This window comes from Arvicanthis niloticus, chromosome 18 (assembly GCF_011762505.2).
Source record: "Arvicanthis niloticus isolate mArvNil1 chromosome 18, mArvNil1.pat.X, whole genome shotgun sequence".
NCBI lineage: Eukaryota > Metazoa > Chordata > Mammalia > Rodentia > Muridae > Arvicanthis > Arvicanthis niloticus.
This window is the reverse complement of record NC_047675.1, coordinates 12,708,372-12,729,741: the sequence shown is the minus strand read 5'-3', so window position 1 is coordinate 12,729,741 and position 21,370 is coordinate 12,708,372. Positions and strand designations below refer to the sequence as shown.

General features: G+C 44.1%; 1 pseudogene; it reads right to left on the bottom strand.

The window, feature by feature from the left end:
• Positions 1-1,769: 1,769 nt before the first annotated feature.
• LOC117722895 (NADH dehydrogenase [ubiquinone] 1 alpha subcomplex assembly factor 4 pseudogene) lies at positions 1,770-2,311 on the bottom strand (annotated as a pseudogene).
• Between the last annotated feature and the right edge of the window lie 19,059 nt (positions 2,312-21,370).

The window sequence follows — 21,370 nt, the reverse complement described above, 5'->3', positions numbered from 1 at the left end:
AGACAGGGTTTCTCTGTATAGCCCTGGCTGTCCTGGAACTCACTCTGTAGACCAGGCTGGCCTCAAACTCAGAAATCCACCTGCCTCTGCCCCCCAAGTGCTGGGATTAAAGGCGCGCGCTGCCGCCACCGCCGCCACCACCACCCAGCGAAATTTATATATTATATATATATATATATATATATATATATATATATATATATATATATATATTAAAATGGAAGGGTTTTATTATATAAAAACCCTTCCATTAAATAAATATATAAATAAATATTATATATTTATATATAATATATATATATATATATATATATATATATAAAATGGAAGGGTTTTATTGTGTGATACCAGATAAGAAACCATATTTACACCTGCTAGCCACCCAGGAAACATGAGTACTACTGATTCACATATTTATTTTGAATTAAAGGAAGGTGGTTTTGACTGATTTCCAATGTAATTTGCAATGATTAGAATTAGCATGTTCTCTTAAACTTCTGTATTGAACTACAAATAAGGAGGTATACTTTATTCACTTGAAGTAGATCTGAAAAAGCTTACAAACTTTCCATTCATCTCCCATCTCTGCTGTTACATCTGCCTCCCTCCATCACCATGCTGAATTCCTCTCATCTTCCATATCATTTCCAGGGGAATCTCGAGGCAAGGATGTCTGTGTATTCCCTTGAAAGAATATGGACAAGCCCAATTCCAACTTCATTCTGTCCTCTTGAAATGTGTTTCATTTTGGAAGAATAAGCAAAAGTACTAGTAGGATTCTGAGAACCTAAATTCTGGTTTCCTTGCATCATAAACTACAGACAACTCCATTGTATTTTTTACACCCATTTTAACTACAAGAGTTTGTATTTGCCTGGTCTTTTGTCATGTATCTTCACTGCTGTCTTGAAATTTACATAAGACAGTTATACCTTTATAGAAATTCAGTTTCAGAGAGGTCAAACAATATGGCCAAGAACCCACAGGTATAACATGCCAGAATGAGCCAAACTCATATTACCTCATCTGAGATTCTATTACTGGAATGTGTCAGGCGCCAGAGTTTAAGTGAATGAATTGGTAACTTCCTAGGTCCATTCAGAGATTTATTTTATACTTCTACTAGCTATTTTTTCTCCTAGAATGAAAACAGGTAGAAACATTTGGTTATCAAATTGGATCCTCTTCTTATTTCTCTCATTTCTAAATTAAGTTATTTGCTCAAATAGTCTTAAGTATTGCCTCTCAGAAAACTCTTCAAGTTATGTATTTCATTTGTCAAAAGAGACAGCTAGCAAGTCACAGACACCACTAATTCTTCTAAAAAGTGATTTCATATTTATAACCAATTTAAGACATTTTAGAAAACCTCATAGTTTTTTTATTCTCTAAAGTAGTAATATATATTTTCCTTCCTTTGCACTCAGTCTCCTCTTTCTTCACTTGGGAAATACAGTCACTGTGTCTCCCTGCTGATTATCTGTCTCTAACACAATGCCAGTCCCGTAGGAGTCAGGAGGGTTCTTGATTTCAATGTCTCCTACAAAGAACAAACCAACCTCAACTGGAAAGTAAAACTTAATATTGAATGATTTGGGTCACAACATATACCCAGGAACTACACATACATAAATTTTAAAACAAAATTATATGAACAACCCTGAAGAGGTCAAAGAGCTCTCAACGTTATGGCCCTCAACTCACAGTAACTTCTATAATTGAATACATGAAAAACAAGGACAGGGAACTTGAGAGCGCCCATAGGAAATTGTTTTGTGATTTTCTTCATTTGGATTGTATTGCTTTCCTGTCTTCAGGAGGAAAGATTTTGACTTCAAAAGTAACAAAATATTTGAGAAGAGAATTTACATCCTTCAGTTCTAAATGGTATGCTTGGGCAATTTTCTCAGTGGTCCATGTTTCTGGAGAGAGTTTATGGTTATTGAGAAGGGTCAATGCCTCCACAACAGTAGTCTTGCCTTTGGGAATGTCCATGAGATTCTTATCAAAGTGATTTCCTGTCAGCAGTCTGAATTCCTTTGGTTCTTTCTATGGTATAACATTTTTTTACCAGCAAGGAAGGCACCGGATCTTTGGAATCTACATATACATCTCTTAGTAATGATAGCAGCTTGTTATCTTTTCTAGAAACTTCTTCTTCGATTTCTGGATACTGACTCAGGTGCTCTCGCAGAAAGCCGCGGGTGAAAGGGTGCTTGGGTGCCATGGAGGGCTTCCTCTTGCTGATCTCCCACTCTGCTTGCTTCTCCACATTGAAGTTCCTGAAGGTGCGGGTCACGCGAGCCCCCATCTCTACATCATGATGCCCTTAGTGCACTACCGAAATTATATATTCTTGAACTCATGTTTTCAGAGTTCTTTCCCACAGCCTCATAGCATTCACCATTTTGCTGAGACATGCCCTTGCCTCCCAGACCCATGATGCTTCTAATTATTACAGAGTCATTAACTTTGGCTGGGAAAACATTCCCCAATAACTTTGGCGGGGAGATTAATTCCTAAAGGAGGAACATAACATAAATTATGTACATTATTACACAAACAAGCCCTACATCCACAACAACCCTCGGCACTTGCAGATGCCCATACCCTTCAAGTTCTGCTGGAGGTGGGGGACTGTGTCACACTGCCACTTCTGTGTGGCCATGCAGGACTCAGCACCTAGCTAAGATGCCTAGCAATGGGGGATATAGACCATCTCCAGTTTAAAAACTTCCAGTGGAGGGATTGGGACACCAACCCAGTCAATAAACCTTTGGCCCACAATTTGTCCTACCTACAAGAGGTGCAGGGGTAAAAATGGGGCAGAGATTGAGGAAAAGGCTAACCAATGACTGAAAGCCCACACACTGTAAAAAAGAATCTCTATGCACTGTGTGGCCACATCACCTGTCAATAAAAAGCTGTTGGACTATTAGCTTGGGAGAGAAATAAGAGGTGGGCATTCCAGCAGGGAAAAAGGATTCTGAAATAGAGTCAGGTGTGGGAAGATGGAGATTGTCACATGAAACTGAGGAGAGGTAACTGTAAAGCCCCAGAGGGTCTTTACCTCCTGGAAGACCCCAGTGAGACGAGACTCAGATCAATACAAAAGCAAGAGGTTTATTTTTCCAGTGCACTGGGATTGACTTCAGTAGTCTCTCAAGCAAGAGACCAGAGGCAATCTGAATTCTAACTTACAAGCACCTTTTATAGATTTTTTTTCAGAGGGAAGATTACAGTAACTGCAATCTACAGTAACTAGGTACTTGGTGATGAGTAGTTAGGCTGACCTTTTGGCTAATTGGCTTGGCCGATATCAGATTATCCTGGGAGAGTACCTTTGTTCCCCAGAGGGTCCAGGTGGCCACCAGCCAGTACACTTTATGGTTTTTCTGGGAAGCATTTTGTCAGTCGTTCCTGGGGGTGAGATTATGAAACTTTCCCTTGGGGCCTAACACCCCTTCCTGGAGCCATCTCAGGGTTGGGTCAGAGTTCCTTAATCTTATCAGTAACCAGAACTTAACCAGGATAATTGAGTTATGAGCTAGTGGGAATGAGCAAAAGCTTATGGCCTAAGCATTCATTCATAATTAATTAAGTCTCAGAGTTGTTATCTCAGAAACTGGGTGGTAAAGCCTGTGGTTATATCACCCCTGACACAATTAATGATATTCTGCTATACTTGCAGACAGGTGCCTAGCATAACTGTCACCTGAGATGCTTCACCCAGTAAGTGGTGGGAATAGATGCAGCAACCCACCGTCAAGCATTACACAGAGCTTGGGGAATCCTGTGGAAAAGGGCTAGGAAGAGGAAGGACTGAAGAGCCAGAGAGGCCAAGGACACCACAAGAAAACCTACAGAATTAACTTGCCTGGGCCTCAGAGACTGAACTCCCAACCAGAAGCATGCATAGGGTGGACCTAGGCCCTGTGTACATATGTAACAGTTGCACAGCTAGGTCTTCATGTGGGACTCCTAAAGCAGGGCCAGGGACTGTCTCTGACTCTGTTGGCTGCCCCTTTCACCCCTTTCCCCAAGGCCTTGCCTAGCCACAATAGGAGATGTGTCTGGTCCTACTGCAACTTGGTATTCCAAGGTGGGTTGATATCCATGGGAGACCTCTCCTTTTCAGAGGAAAGAGAAGATGGAGGAAGGAGAGGGTAGAGGAAGGGACTGGGAGGATTGAAGGGAGGGGAAGCTGTGATCAGGATATAAAGTAAATTAATTATTTTTTTAAAAAAGATACCCAGTGCCCTTTCTGCCAGGTGACAGCCATTGTTAGACTATTTGAACAGCAACCAGTAAAGCACTTGATAAATGTGTGTGTGTGTATGTGTTATATGTGTATAATACATAAATTTTTATATGTAAAATAAAGTCCTTATAATAGATTGTAATATTATATACTATGTAATTATATTAACTATTTTATATAATAAATTATAATATTATATACAATTATATATACATGTATATATGGGTGTTTTGAATCAGACTAGCTTATTGGGGGTTGATTTGGTGCACCTATGAATTCAAATACTAAATACTGGCCTTCAGGATCTGGGTGCAGTCCCAACCAGCACATTCTTACATACACTGAATGATGTTATATAAACTTTTGCCCACCAATCTTCTCTGACTACTTAAATAAAAGTGGCTGACAACCAATTACTAGAGAGAGCAGAGGTAGATGGGGCTTTGGTTCCCAGGCTGGGGGCCAGGGGTGGCCAGGAGAACTGGAGAGGGGAAAGAAACTGGAGAGAAACTGGAGGTCTCCATTAAATAGGATGGGCCAGGAGCATGTGGCCGAGAGATGTGCATGCTGACGACAGAATGATGGACCCAAACCAGCCCAGGCTTGGGGAGTACAGCTGGGAAATAGCCAGTCTAGCATAGAAAAATAGTTTAGGGGCAATCATCTAGTAATTGTGCTAAAGCTGATTAAATAAATCAGTGGGACTATGCCATGATTATTGGGGGGCTGGCTGGGTTATATTAAGAACTAATGGAGTTATAAAATATCTTACACCAACAATGGCCACATAGGCTCATAAATTTGAACGTTTGTTCTAAAGATGGTAGACATTTTTTAGGAATGATTAGGAGGTGTTATTAGAATGGGTATGGTGTTGTTGAAGGAGGTGTGTCACTTGAGGGGTGGAACTTTGAGGCTTCAAAAGCCCAGGTCAAGCACAGTCTCTCTTTGTCTCTCTCTATCTCTCTTCTTCCCTCCCTCTCTCCCTCCCTTTCTCCCTCTCTCTCTTTTTCTCTCTTACTTTCTCCCTTTTTCTGCCTCTACTACCCTCTTAAATCCCCTCCCTATGCCCTGAATAAACTGTATTCTATACTATACTGTCATTTGGCTGGTCTCTCAGGGGGAAGGGATGCCTTGGCATGGGCCCACTGAGGCATCCCCTCCCCCACACCTAATTACACCTCCATAAAACATATCCCCCTGTCTCACCCCACTCAACCAGCAAGGAAGACACAAACAACCGGATCCTTCTCAACAGCCTTTATTGTAGAAGTGCTTCATCATTCAGCAGGGAACCCCGAGCACCCAGAGCAAGCCGCTTATATGCTCAGCCCTAGTCAGGGAATCCGCGTGGAGGTGCGCGATTGGTCGGAATTGTAGTGCCTCATTAACATATCCTGCTCAGGAGGGGTTGGCGCCAAAACTGAGTTGGCCCAAGGGTGATTGCATGCGCAGTGCACTTGTTTACTGGTAGATCATACCGGAAGCCGGCGCCATCTTGACCAGCCAAGTCGGGTCATCGGCCTACATCTCCCCCTTTTTAGTTTTATTGCAAACCCTGAGTCACAGAACGGGTACATGATATTTGTCTTATGAGTGTAGTTGTACAGTGAGGGAAAGTAGAGGCCTGATCCCCTGTGTAAAATGAGATATTGTAATGGGTTTTTTCTCTTGTTGTTGTGCAATGAGTAATACTTCTCATACCCATCTCGATGCCTTTTGACGGGGAAAGGAGTGGCATCAAACCTTTATGCAATCAGGTGTACTTTTGGGAAATCTATCCATACTCATGGAACATTCCCTGTTGAGTGCCCACTCGAAAACACCTCAAACCGCCAGTAGTGCACTCCTCAAGGGCTCGTATCTGCTGAAACCCACTCATAATTCCTTTAGGGTTGTAAGCCAAACATGGGGAGGTTCACCATCCTCCATGGCATCCAGGGCTTGGTAGACTACAGTTTTGTGTCTGGCATGGTCTCTTTTTAGATTACATAGAAGCCACATTTAAAAGATGCAACCGGCCAGCACCATGGCCCCCCAAATAAAGACACCTGCCCACTCTTTGAAGAAAGAAAAGGCATTGGTTATCCAGGAGGTGAGGTTGCCCAGAGAGAGGCTCCAGTCTGGTCTCATTCAGCTGGGCGATCTGAGCAAATAATCTGGTCGTTAATTCTTCTGCTTGTAACAACCAATTGCCTCAGAGGTATACTGACAGCATCCTGGATTGATTGACAGACTGAGAAAAGTTAGTTTGTAGGAGGGTAACACAGAGGCCTCTCATGGAGTATATACAGGAGGCCTGAATGACCCTAAATAATTCTTCCACTAGGTTTTGAACTATATCAATATGTTGGTTGGCCAACAGTATCCCATAGGTAAGATGGGCATTAATTTCCCTCTGGGTAGCCAGTGTAGCAGTTGTCTGTTCCACGATGGAGTTGACTCTCCGCTGTCTGTGCTTGAGAGGCCATAGTGACCGCAGCAGTAGCGGCCACAGCGGCAGACAGCACAATAGCAGCCACTATCGCTGCCTTGATACCAAAGTCACGCTTATGGCACAACAGGGTAAGTATAGGAAACTGTTCAGGATCAGCTTCAACTGGAATGGGTACAAAGGTTGGTAACCGTACCACCAATGCTGTGGTACTTGTCCCATCCCAGCACTCAGATATAAAACAAGCAAACCCAGAGGCATTGCAATTTAGCACTTCCCTTGAGGCATTGGTCAGAATAAAGAAGAAGGGAGGCTTTATACAAACGGGAGCCCCCATGTAAAAATGGCTCCGTAATTGCCTATTAATCTTGATACCTGTTAAATTCACATTAGGGTACCTGGTGGCACTAATGTTGACCAATGAAAAATTGCCCCCTCTCAACCTAGAAAATGGGGTGAGAGAAGTAAAGGCTGACTTATTGTTAGAAAGTAGCCATTGATACCAGGGCCAGATATTACCTGTCCTAGTTGCAATCTTGAACTTATTGATATACTTGGCTTTAAATAAAAGGGGGCTAAATTCAAATCCAGAAGATATCTGGGTGTCCCGATAATCATGACTCTGGCAAGGGGAATAATCAGGGGGGAAATCTTGGTAAGGTGGACAATTAGGCAGGACTTTACATTTAGTGGAATTGTCTTTGGTGGAATTACTATCAGAGGGTATAATTAGGTACTGAGACATAAGCAAGGTGGTAATATTAAGGGGGAGCTAGAATTAGTACCCATCTCTCTCGAACCCTGGCTAGAACCGGAGCTCACTTGTGATAGAGCTGTATGTAATACTCCAGTGCTCACTCTCCCTAGATCCATGGGATCTAGCCAATTCACTAAATACTGGGGTGTTAGGAGAATGCATGGAGAGACACTCTTATTAAAAGTAAAACATAAGGTGCCTGCCAAGGTATAATTGGTGGCTGTATAACTAGCGGGGGCCTCCTGAGTGGGAATAGTACAAGTCATATCTTGCTCACAAGAGGTGGAGAAAAAGATGGGCAGAACCAGGGAATTGCTATGAATGGGCATGGGAACTGGCCAAGTTCTGGCTATCACCCACAGCTGGATGGCTAATCCCTGAGTTACCAACAGCAGTAGACTCAGCGTCTGGATCCTCATGTGTGTCCACCACATTGTCCCAGTCCTGGGATGGTCCGATGTGTCTGGTGAGGCATTCAGGGACCCAAATAGGATCTTCCTGGTCCTGTGGAAAAACACAAACAGCTCCCCTGGATCTGGAAATAACCGGATCCAAACCATGCCATGAGCCTGTTAAGACATCTTTCTATTTCACTTCTTGTTTAACGGTCAGGGTGGACAGTGAGTGCCGGTCGGCTGCTGAGCATCTGTCCACATAAAGTGAAAAAATTTAGAGTAAAGAGGGCTAAAGAGAGTTGGTCCTTTGGGGGGTGTCCGTGAGCTATTTCCCCTTTTTTGTTTTTGTAACAGTTCCTTTAGCATACAATGGGCACGTTCCATGATACCTTGACCTTGAGGGTTGTAGGGCAAACCAGTGATATGTTTTACCTTCATGTTTTGACAAAATGTAGCGAAGGGCCTGGATGCATAGGCCAGTCCATTGTCTGTTTTAATGACATCGGGCTTGCCCCATGTCACCCAGGCCGCAAGGCAGTGACTTATTATGTTGCAGACTTCCCCTCCCCCCCTCATCCCACCCCCCACCCCCGCTCAGAGGAGAGGCATAGACAATGTCCGAGCATGTATCTACAGAAAGGTGAACATATTTAAGAGTCCCAAAGTGGGGTATGTGGATAACATCCATTTGTCAGAGTTTGAGAGGCAACAGGCCTCTAGGGTTAATGTCAGTATGAGGCGGATGAAGAAATTGTGCACAACCTGGACAATTAATTACAATATCTCTGGCTGCTGCTCGCGGCAGGCGGAACATATGATGGAGTGTGATAGATGGCACATGAAACTGCTTATGAAAAGCAGAGGCTTTGGTGATTGCATCCTCGTGAAAGACAAATTCCATGCAGGTAGCGGTGTCCACCAGAGCGTTACGCTCTGTCATAGGACCTGGCAGTATAGTATGGGCTCTTATGTGTTGGATGAAAAACTTATTTTCCCTTAGCCAAATAAGTTTCTGGATCTGTTGGAGAAGGTGGCAGACAGGACTACTAGACTTAATAGGTCCCGCAAGTTCCAAAGAAGCTACAGCATTGACTACATAACTGGAATCTGATACCAAGTTAAATGGGCCAGGGAAAGTTTGGAAGACCACCAAAATGATCTGGCACTCCAAGAGCTGTGGAGTTCCAGGAGTGAACTGGATTTGTACTGGAGGTTCAGAACCAACAACATAACTGCCAACCCCCATTTTGGAGCTGTCCGTGTATATGTCTACTGCCTCAGGTATAGGTAATGAGGCAGTAATTTTTGGAAATACAGCGGGGTGATTAGCAAAAAACTGCAGGACAGGGTTCTTGGGAAGATGATTATCAAAATCCCCATCAAAGCTGCATCTAAGAATGGTCCAGTCATCTATGGCTACACACAAGGTTTGTATTTGTTGACTAGTGTAAGGGGTGATAATTCTCAGTGGAGGTACACTGAAGTGTGCCAAGCATGACTTGAGGCCCAATAAAGCTAACTGCGCAATGGCAGTGAGATAGTGTTCCAAGGTTTTATTAGGAGAAACATGAGGATGTATCCATAATAGGGGGCCCTCCTGCCATAATACCACAGTAGGTTGTCTCAGTGTCTGTAGAACACACAAAAGGATGGTATGCACATCACGGATGCAAGTAATTTGTGTTTTACTTAGGGTGGTTTCCACCTTTCTCAAGGCCAACCTAGCGTCCGGTGTGAGCCTCCTGGTTGAGGTCAAGTGGGGGTCCCCCTTCAAGATATCAAATAAGGGAACCAACTCATGATTGGGGATCTTCAGATAGGGTCTAATCCAGTTGATATCTCCCAATAACTTCTGAAAATCATTTAGAGTACGTAAATGATCTTTTCTTATGTCTATTTTTTGAGGTTTAATGTCCCTGGGAGATATTACTGTTCTCAGGAATCGTCCTACTGTTTCTGTCTGTACCTTCTCTGGAACCACATATAAGTGTGTTTTCTCTAGTTGTTTAATCAGTGTTGCATAAGCAGAGTCCAGCTGGTCTCTGGTGGGAGCTGCCAGTAGGATGTCATCCATATAATGGCAAATTTTAACTGTTGGGAAGGCCTGCCTAACCGACAGCAAAGCTCTTCCCACATACAGTTGACACATAGTAGGACTATTGGCCATCCCTTGTGGCAATACCCACCACTGATAACGGGCATCAGGTTCTTCATAATTTATGGCAGGAACGGTAAAAGCAAACTGCTCGCAATCGGCGGGGGCCAATGGTATGGAAAAAAAAGCAATCTTTAATATCAATAATAAAAACAGGCCATTCCACTGGCAGGCTAGAAATCAGAGGGAGGCCTCATTGAATGGGGCCCATAGGCTGCATCTGGGCATTGATGGCCTGCAAATCGTGTAGCAGTCTCCACTTCCCCGATTTCTTTTTTATTACAAAGATCGGGATGTTCCAGGGGGACTGGGATGGTTCCACATGTCCTGCCTCTAATTGTTCTTGAACCAAGGCTCTTGCCGCCTGTAACTTTTTTATAGGCAACGGCCACTGAGGGACCCACACTGGGTCCCCCGTTTTCTAAGTGATAGGTATACCTCCCTCAGTGGCCCCTAAGAAAAACCCAGCCCAGTCCTATCATGTCTGGGATGTGTAGTTATCACATCTGGGCTACCCTGCAGATTCTTTCTCAGTCCTTTGCCTGGCATATAGCCCATGTCCTGCATCATGTGTTGTGATTGAGCAGAGTAATCATTTGTAAGTTTCATGCCTAATTGTGTTAAAACATCCCTTCCCCACAAGGTGACTGGGAGGTCCAGAACATATGGTGTAAACCTTCCTGTTTTCCCTTCCTGGTCTTTCCATACCAGTTCCTTACAGCTTACCATAGGAGAGGATTCATAGCCTAATTCCCGGAGGTTTTGGGCAGACCTCTGGGTCGGCCATTTGGCAGGCCAGTCATGGGCAGATAAGATGTTGTGGTCTGCCCCTGTGTCTAAAAGCCCCCAAAAGGATTGACCCTCTACCCAGAGCGTCACCATGGGGCGATCCTGTAATTCCAGGGAAAGATAGGCGAAACAGGACCCAGTGGATTCAAGCCCGCCATTACCTCTGACTTTATTATGGGATGGAAAGTGGCTGTGTAAACTGGGTAGTAGTAACAGTTGGGCTATCCTGTCCCCTGGGGAAATGGCCGTAATTCCCCTCGGAGAGGAGGCCAATATTTTGACTTTTCCAATATAGTCTGCATCTATGACTCCTGGAATGATCTGTAATCCCTTCAGAGCTGAGGACGATCATTCCATGAGTAGCCCTACAGTGTCTTTGGGCAATGGTCTTGAAAAGTCAGACTCTATAGGCTGCACTCCCATTTGTGGTGTCAGCACGAGTCTGGTGGTGGCACTGAGGTCCAATCCTGAGGAACCCGGAGTGGCCCTCCTTGGTTTTGAGGGATTCGCAGAGACGTGTCAGAAGCCAGGACCCTTGCCTCTTACCCTCACCCCCTACTTCTCCCCACCTGCACAATGTCTCCTGCAGCTTCATCTCCCTAGCAACCACAAGGTTTTGTTTGATAGTTACAAATAGATTTTTAGTTGTAAAGCAGTGTACCGTATCTTTTGAAGTAAGCAGTTGGACCGCCATTGTTTCAAGGCACAGGCCAAGAAGATTCTGTACTTTCCCATCACCTGGATCCAACTTTCCCATTACCTGGATCCCTCTTACCCCTCCCTTTGAAAAATGTATTATAAATAAGCACTTGGTGCCCAAATATATGACTCTTGACAAGCATTTGCTTCCTTGAGTCCTTTCTCTCTCTCGCCCATTCTTCCAGGTTGCAATCCTCCTCGTCCCTCACGAATAACCTAGGGCCCGCAGGTCGGGTCAGAGACGGACTCTGAATGGCCCCATACATTTGTGGGCCCTGGGGTCGTGGGCCCTTCTGCCCGTTTTTTGAATGAGCACTACCATAGTTGTTACTTAGGGGGCGTCCATTAATATCTTTGACAGAGCAACACTCATGTGTCTAACGATTCCCCTTCTTACATCTGGGACAAAGCCCAGGGCCCTGTCTTTGTTGTTTTATATTGTTATTCTTCTCAGGGCACTGTTTTTTGAAATGCCCAGGTTTCCCACAAGTAAAGCAGGCTCCGGTTCTCCCTACTCCTCTTGTAGCTTGTAAAACAGCAGCTGCTAATCTTGCATTAGACAAAGGGCCTCCTATCTCCCTGCACGCCTTCATCCATGTCTGCAGTCCTTTAGACTTCCATGGAGTGATAGCATTCCTACATTCCTTAGTACACTGCTCATAGATGAGTTGTTCTATCAATGGCATGGCTGTATCTGGGTCGCCAAAAATCCTCCCTGCTGCTTCCACCATATGTGCCACAAAGTTGGCAAATGGTTCTGTGGGTCCCTGAATGACCTTTGTCAAGTTTCCTGATACCTCCCCTTTATTGGGCAGGGACTTCCATGTCTTCATGGCCATGGTATTAATTTGGCCATAGACCGGCAAGGGATAAGCTGTCTGATTCGTGGCCCATTGACCCTGTCCCATTAATATATCAAAGGACCATGCAGCCTGGCCATCAGCTTTGTTGGCCCGAGCCTGATTCTGAGCATACTCGATGTACAGGGCCTTCCAGATCAAACATTGACCCGTGGTTAAACAGGCTCTAACTGTACTCATCCAATCTGATGGGGTCATGGCATGCAAGGATAATCTCTCTAACAATGCCTGAGTAAAGGATGCATTAATTCCATACGCTTGGACAGACTCAGCCAAGGCCTTTAGTTGTTTAAAATCTAAGGGCTCATGATATCTCTGTTGATTTGCGTCCTCAAACACATGAAATGCAGTTGCTGCCTTTCTCTAGGTTTGAGGGCAGAAGGAACATCCTGGGCGGAGAGCCTGTTTGCCCTCTGTTTTATCTTACTCAGGAGTATAAGGTGGTGTCGTGGGCACCGTTGGTCTCCGATCTGTCTTTGTCTTATTAACGTCTCTTCGATCAGGACCATATCTTTTTTGTTTATACTTAGCGGCCTCTTCTTCGAGCTCCGCTTCTTCCTCAGAGTCTAACCCAGATTCATCAGAAATCTCCAACTCTTTTAAGAAGGGGTAAATTCCTGTGAACCCCTCTTCTTTTTTCTCCTTTTTATCCTTTTCAGGCCGTTTAGGCCTGTCTTTTGTTTTGCTAGCTTTTCCTTTTTCGTTATCTTTATGTCCCTTATCCTTTTTTCTTTCCTTAAAAACCCTATCCTCTTCTGACATGCTCTCCTGGTGCTCTTGAAGCAGTCTCTGTCCCGCTTTTACACTCTCGACACATCTTTTATCGTCCAAGCAGGTGTGTATCAAGCTCCAAAGAGGCCTCACCCCGGGTTTCACTGACCCTTCCTCAGCCTCCCTATCGAGATCTCGACCCAATTTCTCCCATGAGCCAATGGTTAGAGACCCCGGGGGACCAAACCACGGGGCCACTTGATCTATCTCACGCAAAAAGCCCTCTAGGATTCTTCTCTGTATTTTAAGGTTTCGTTGCTCAAGGAGCTCTTGCAGCGTGCTCAAAAATTGGTTGGAGGGAGTGTTCCCCATGTTACTCACCTACATGAGGTTCACACACGGGTGGACAGGCGGAGTTACCTACCCCCATCTTACTGTTGACTGCGGGTGCTCTTCGTCCCAACAAACACACTCTCATCCGGGCAGATGACAATTTAGGCAATAACACACAATGACCATAAAAACGAAAGCAAGGACAATAAAGAGAGTGGCAATCAGCAGATCGACACCAAAGCTCAGCATAATCAGACACAGGGCTTACCAAGGGACTTACCAGTACCGCAACTTCTAAGGTGAAGAGTTCTGGATCCACAAGAATTTCGCCTCGGGTTCCCGTCCCCGGTTTCGGCACCACTTGTCGCACCCCACTCGACCAGCAAGGAAGACACGAACAACCGGATCCTTCTCAACAGCCTTTATTGTAGAAGCACTTCATCATTCAGCAGGGAACCCCGAGCACCCAGAGCGAGCCGCTTATATGCTCAGCCCTAGTCGGGGAATGCACGTGGAGGTGCACAATTGGTCAGAATTGTAGTGCCTCATTAATATATCCCGCTCGGGAGTGGTTGGCGCCAAAACTGAGTTGGCCCAAAGGTGATCGCATGCGCAGTGCACTTGTTTACTGGTAGATCATACCGGAAGCCGGTGCCATCTTGACCAGCCGAGTCGAGTCGGCGGCCTACATCCCCCTCCTCTCCTTATCTTTTTATAAACACATCATATGGTGTCATGACTTGGATTTAGAAACTCTGCAGGTTTGCATCCCACCCCCAGCTATCACATGGAGATTCATATTGCTAGCCCAGAACTTGTAAGCCCCCTTTCCCCGCTGGTCAGTGTAACCATCTGCATGGTCTCAGGGGAGAGTTCTCCAGTTCAGAGCTACCCTTGTGTTGCCCTTGAAGATGGAGACAGTCAGTCTTTCACTGGCTCTCCTTCTAGGACTTTCCCTTGAGTGAGGTTTCCCTCTCCTTTTAAGACAGTTACTTTCTCAAAGCTGAGAATTCCAGGCCAGAACTAGATAAACTACTCTCTGACTCAGAAGCACTGGCTTCAAGTGTACCCCCCCCAAACCCCACATGATACCTGGTAGTCTGGCCTGTGCTAGAATATCTATGATGCCCTCAGGACACTGGTGGGGACAGTTAATAACCCTATTCTCTCACCCCTGGGTCAGACTTCGCTGCTATGTCTTGGTCTAATTCACAGTAAACAGAAATCAGTATCTCTACATGGCCATTAAACTAGCACTTTCTCACTAGTGAGCTGTAGCATAGACTTCCCCGTCCCTCTCCCTCATTTGTGGCCCACTTCCACCATTCACTGCAGGAAAAGCAGGTCTGGCCCTGCCCCCCCCCCCTTGGAGGCATTCTAGACCATGGAAGATTATTCAGTTATCAGTCAAGGACAAGGCCTCCACACTGGCCAATATCTAGAGGACTAACTTCACACAGTATTGGAGGCCAACAGAATTCTTTAAAAGGTACTAAATGTAGGCCTAGTGGTAGTGGCACCCACCTTTCATCCCAACTCTTGGGAGGCAGAAGCAGGCGGATCTCTGAGTTGGAGCCCAGCTTGATCTACAGAGCAAGTTCCAGCACAGCCAGGGCTACACAAAAAAATTCTGTCTCAAAAAGCCACCCCCAAAAAACCAAACCCAACCCCTCCCCCCCAAAACAAACAATACGGTCTTATACTGGACTGCCCAAGATTCTTCCTCGGGCACCACACAACCTTACATTAGCTCAGGACTCTCATTTAATCTGTGGGGAAGAGTTGTATTATAACAAATGCAAGCAGTGCCTACCACTGCAACCAATGAGTCATATAATTATGATACAAAAAAAGCATAACTCCCCCCTAATTGGGGTCATTGATCAGGGGTCTTTCCTACAACCTTTAAAACTACAATGGATCTCTGATGACTCTTTATGGATTGATCAGTGCCCCTTTCAAGGGGGAAAAATTAAAATAGGCCCGACTTCTAGTATAGGAACAATTGCACTAAAAGGTATAGAGAGAGCCTGAAGTTGGTTTTTGGAGCTCCGGCAGAGTTCCTCTGAGGCCAGACACTGCAGTTTCTGGCATTTAGCACCACAAAGTAAAACAGAGGGAGGGGGTGGGGAGTGGGATGGGAGGGAGCATGGGGGGGAGTGTCAAGTAACAGATTTATAACTGTTGCTGCTTTCTCCAGCAAATCAGCCAGAAGCCTCTCTGGCTAAGCTGGTTAACTCAGAGAGGAAGGAAAGGAAAAGAAGTAATTGCTTTGTGCTGGGCAGACCTGTGGAGGAGCTTGTGCTGAAGCAGACACAGGAGAGAAGCTGCTCTGCTAAAGCAAGCACGTGAGAAGACACGTGATGAGGATGTTTTGCTAACAACACACAAGAGCTGGTCTGCCTTACACTGTGTATGTATGTAGTTGACCTGTATTTGTCGGGACTCCATGGACTCAGGCTGATTGGAAGCACGTGCTGAAGCAGGGCACATGGAGGACATGTGATGTTTGGAGGGTATAAATAGGACTCCATGGAACGACAGAGAGCTTGGCTTGCTGGCACAGCTAGCTGTATAATGCTTGTGGGTCTCGAGTCTTTTCTGGTCTTTGCTTCCCTGAGAGAGCACAGTCAAGAACGTCTCCTGGTGTTCCTTCTGGTCCCTCCTGCTGACTCTAGCCGAGGCTGAGGCCGAGGCCTGGCTGTATCTGCGGGGTCATATCACTGTTGTCCCTAACACTAAGGAACTGGACTGCTGGTGTATCTGTGAAGTGTTTGTGAGCAGATCAAGCTGCTGCTGCTGCTGACCTGTGAACTGATCTGCCGATTTACTGTCAACACAGACAGGAAAGAACCTTTCTGAACAGGTCCACTTCCCCTATATCCTTTCTTTCCCACCACCTCTGGTAAGTATTGGGCTCCAAGGGAGGTTAAAGCATTTAAGAATCATCATTAAAAATAAGGTTTTAAAAGATTAAAGTTACACCTGACCGTCTGTCACAATCAACTCCACAAGTATCCATGCATGCTTACACACATTCACACTTGTATAAGATGACGTAACTGGAGCACTACCAGTTTTAAGCGAATGCTACAAAAGAGAAATCTAAGGAATACATTTAGCTTGTTCCATTTCCCTATAATAAAGTTTACTTAACAAAGACTCCAACCCTCTTGAAAACTTCCTTCTCAGGGTCCCTGTTCGTGAGTGCCACTTGTCAATGTCTAATGTGTTGGGGTCCTCAGGTAGGGTCACAGCAATCAGGACACAGGGGATTCAGAGTAAAGTGGACAACTACATACTTTATTGAATTATCCAGCTTCTTTTATAGGCAAGCAGAACACAGATTCCTAACAGCTTCTAATTCTCAACAGTGTCTAATTCTCAAGCAGTGGTTTATCCAGGTTCAAGGTGACCTAAACCTCCTTGAGGACCTAGAAATCTGTCTGCAGTTCAACTTTTTTAAGTGTTGCTTAGTTTATTTTTTAAAAAAAATATTTTTCTAATGAGAAAATGATCATGAAGGCCACTCCCCTCGGGCATGCAGCTTACTTGGCAGAACATCAGAATTCTCTGAAGAGAAAGTATGATTTCTTCTTGTCCCAGTATGCTGGGATTCTCAGATATCCTTTGGTCACCTCACAGCTAGCAGGCTGGGAGCAGTCGCCTCACGCCATTTAGCTACAAGCATGCACAAACTACAGTGCCATGGCCAGTACAGCAGAGGCTAAAGGCTGAAAGAGAAGTGACTGCACACAGACAGACACAGGCTTCTGGGTTTCTTCTGTGTGGAAAAAGGAACAGTTCTCAGGGCTGGAGAGATGGCTCAGTGGTTAAGAGCACTGACTGCTCTTCTAGAAGTCCTGAATTCAATTCCCAACAACCACATGGTGACTCACAACCATCTGTAATGGGATATGATGCCCTCTTCTGGTGTGTGTCTGAAGACAGCTACAATGTACTCATATAAATAAAAATAAACAAATATTTTTAAAAAAAAAAAAAAAAGAGAGAGAGAGCAGGTCTATTTTGCAGTTTGGAGTCTTCAAGGGTAGAGAGAGTTTCTGAGGGTGGCAGGGCTTATTTAAGGCCTTAAAGGTCAGAAGAGCTCAGAAAAAAAATTGTCCTAGCCTCCCGACTCCCAACCCCAGAACAGTATACATTTGTCATCCTAGCATAGAGGAAGCTGAATCTTAAATACTGTTTTTGAAATCTGGCAACCTAGTCTATCTAAAAAGACCACATCCATCTCCCACCCTCATACACAGAAATACAGATTGTATACAAGGCACACCTATGGCACAGTTGTAATTTTACCTCCTGGAAACTGAGGCAGGAGGATTATGACTTGGAGGCCAGCCTGAGCTCCACTTGAAACCTTGTGGCTAGAAAGAGACCAGACAGACCCGTAGGCAGGCAGAGGCAGGATGACTCATGCCTGTCATCCCAGCATCTGAGAGATGGCAGCAGGCGTATGCTGTGAGTTCTAGTCCTGTGAGTAGGCCATGCTCACTGCAGCATCTCAGTTCCTACCTGTAGAAGACAGCGAGGGGAAAGTTCAGGAGAGACACTCTCACCTGGCTTGATTGCTGAAAGACAAAAGCAGTCTTAGTGGACACCACTTCTGGACTGATGTTGCTTGCTTTAAGTGAAAGACAGTTCAAACACAGCACTTTACTTCTGTATGTGTGGAAAATGAAGCACAATGCACAGGTATCACAGGAAGGTGAGAGGTTCCCTGCAAATGTGAAGGCCAGCAGAGGAACTCTCCCCCGGTGGCAAGAAGAAACTCTAGTTCTGCATGATGTAGTTAGCCAAACTGGTTTAAACGTCTGGCCCCAAGTGGTTTTATTTTGACATGTTGAAGCTCATTACAATTTTGGAAAAAAGTTTCCATGTGACAATTATCACAACCAAAGCTTAAGGCATGACTACATGAAAACTCCTTTTCAAAGTACAAATTTAAAGGATTAATCTAATTCTTTTTTTTTTTTTTCAAGACAGGGTTTCTCTGTGTAGCCCTGGCTGTCCCAGAACTCACTCCGTAGACCAGGGTGATGCCATCTTTAACCCATGCTACTTGTCCTAAAAGATAAAAACAATTCTTAGGATGACAAAACACTATCATACTGCCTCCTGTATTCCTCCCCACCCCCCACCCCCGAAAAAAGACACGTGGATTCTACATTGATGAGCTGAGAGTTAACATGTAATATGATCATAAACATAACAGCAACATATTGGGGTCAGTAGTATTCTTGCTGTTTCCCTAAAGTCTCAATAGATGAGTTAGAGTCTTGTCTCCCCGAGTCATCAGCTTGTTCTTCCTCTTGGGGTGTCCTCTCTTGATCAGTTTGCCATCTATCCTTAGACATTTTATCAAGCCATCGGGGACATCATTTTCTGGAAAGACACAAGCATACCTTTTCCTGGGGTTAAGAGAACATCAGGTCCTTTCCATTGATTTGTCTGTAGATCTTTCCGTCTGTCTTAGTCTGTTTCACTGCTGTGGACAGACACCATGACCAAGACAACACTTATAAGAACAACATTTAATTGGAGCTAGCTTACCGGTTCAGAGGTTCAATCCATTATCATCAAGGCAAGAACATGACAGCATCCAGGAGGGCATGGTGCAGGAGGAATTGAGAGTTCTACATCTTCATCTGAAGGTTGCAAGCAGAATACTCACTTCCAAGCAGCTACGATGAGGGTCTAAAAGCCCATGACCACAGTGACACACCTACTCCAACAAGGCCACACCTACTCCAACAGAACCACACCTTCTAATAGTACTGCTCCCTAGGCCAAGCATATACAAACCATCACACCATTTAACAATATACTTTAGGCTGTGTCTCCTTTAGGGAAAAATGCTTTTGGGTATCAGAAATATTATCCCTGAAAGTGAAAACATTTTAAGTTAACATTGCTAAATGTGATTTAGAATGTGTAGATTTACACAGATGTATATACCCCTTTTTTTTTTAATTTTGATGTTTATCTGATGGTATGGTTCCACAATAGCTTGACCCTTGGGTTGTAAGGGATTCCAGTAACATGATTAATATTCATAAACTGTGGATTTCTCAAAAGTGTTTGTTAGTATAAGTGGGGCCATTATCAGTTTTTATTTGTTGTAGTTCTAGAAAGGAGAGATGTATAGTAAATAACTTATGGTGTCCAAGGTTGTTTCACCCCTGTGAGCAGAAGCAACAGTCATATTGGAAAAAGTATCAAATATGTTCAAATATATGAGGATTAATTCGGCCAGCAGATGGCACTGTGCTGATAGTTTGCTGGGCCTGCTCTTGAGGTAAAGTACTTGCATTTTGATGAAGTTCATGAGATTTTTGAGCGGCCTGAAAAGACAGTATTAGGTGTGGGGAGGCAGCCAGCACATCACTGAGCACCATTGGAGGTTAATGGACCTGATAAATTAGAATGAGCACAAATAGGAGTGTAAAAAAAAAAATACTGAGCTCCTCGTTGTGCAGATGGCTAAAGGGAGAGAAAAACTTGTAAAATAACATTACTAGTGCGGTTGCACTCAAGTCTTGCAGTTTCTAAAAGAGAACAGTTTGAACACAATATGGAGAGTCAGTTAAAATATTCAAAGGTTGGGAAACATCTAATAACAGCTGGTTGACTGTCGAGTTCAGACTGTTGGGCTGTACAACAAGGGGCGGGTACAAGGGTTTTGAGGAACATGTAGAATTTGTACAGAAAGCATACACTCCTGTCCTTTTGAAGAGCCATCTGTAAGAGCATTAAGAGCAATCTCAATAGAAGGCTTAAATATAATTTTAGACAAGACCCGTGAGGTAGCTTCAAAAATCTTAAAGGGGGATCTTTTGGGTAATGATTATCTATAGACCCCAAATGATGTGCTAATGCTACCTGCTAGTTACTATCAGCATGGCACCAGCCATCAACCTGCATTTTATTTACAGAAGCAGCATAATGGCTCCTGTAGGCTCCTTATCATCATGTTGTTTAAAATGCTTCCTCATCATCATCATTAAATCTGTAACTTCCTGTAAATTAAAGCTTACAGAACATTGTGGAGAATTGTGGCATGCATAAATTTCTACAATCCCATTACTTTGTTGATATGCAATTCCAATGGGAGACAAGAGGAAGGGAGGTTAAGTAATTGGTAAGAAAGTGAAGGATTGGGGGCTGGAGAGATGGCTCAGCGGTTAAGAGCACTGACTGCTCTTCCAGAGGTCCTGAGTTCAACTCCCAACAACCATCTGTAATGGGATCTAATGCCCTCTTCTGGTGCGTCTGAGGACAGTGAGTGACCATGTACTCACATACTTTAAATAAATAAATAAATAAATAAATAAATAAATAAATACCCACAGATGGAACCTGGCAGGAAGGAGTGGTAGAGAATGGAAAGAATGAGAAGGTACTCGCTTGGAATCTCCATACTTTGGACGTAAGGTATCACAAGTTCAAGGTCACCCTTGGCTGCATGAGAGTGTTCCATGTCAGTCTGAGCTACAAAAGACTTCGTTTCAACCCCCACTATTACCACTATCAAAAATAAAATAAAATAAAAGATTTTTTTTAAAGAAAGTGAGGAGTTAATTCTGTGAGCTTTAACGGCAACATTATTTAAGAAGCTGCTAACCCGCCTTGCTTCAGGTGTTATAGTCTTTATAGAATTTAAACAACAATCTCCAGGAAGCAGCTTAAATAGTGGAGCTAAATTCTTAGTAGTGATCGGCAGATAAGAATGTACCAAACTGACATGGCCCAAACATGTTTATAAGTAATTGAAGGTGTACTATTTGGGAAATTGTAGTTTTAAGCTGAGAGGTAGATGGCAAATTTGTTGTTGAGTAGGAAGAGATCCTAAGTAGTTATAAAGTGGTTGTTCTGCATTTTATCAGGAGCTGTGTTTAAATTCTGTTCTTTTAGTTTACTTACAGTGAAAGTTAAGCTTTCATTTAAAGCTGGTGGGA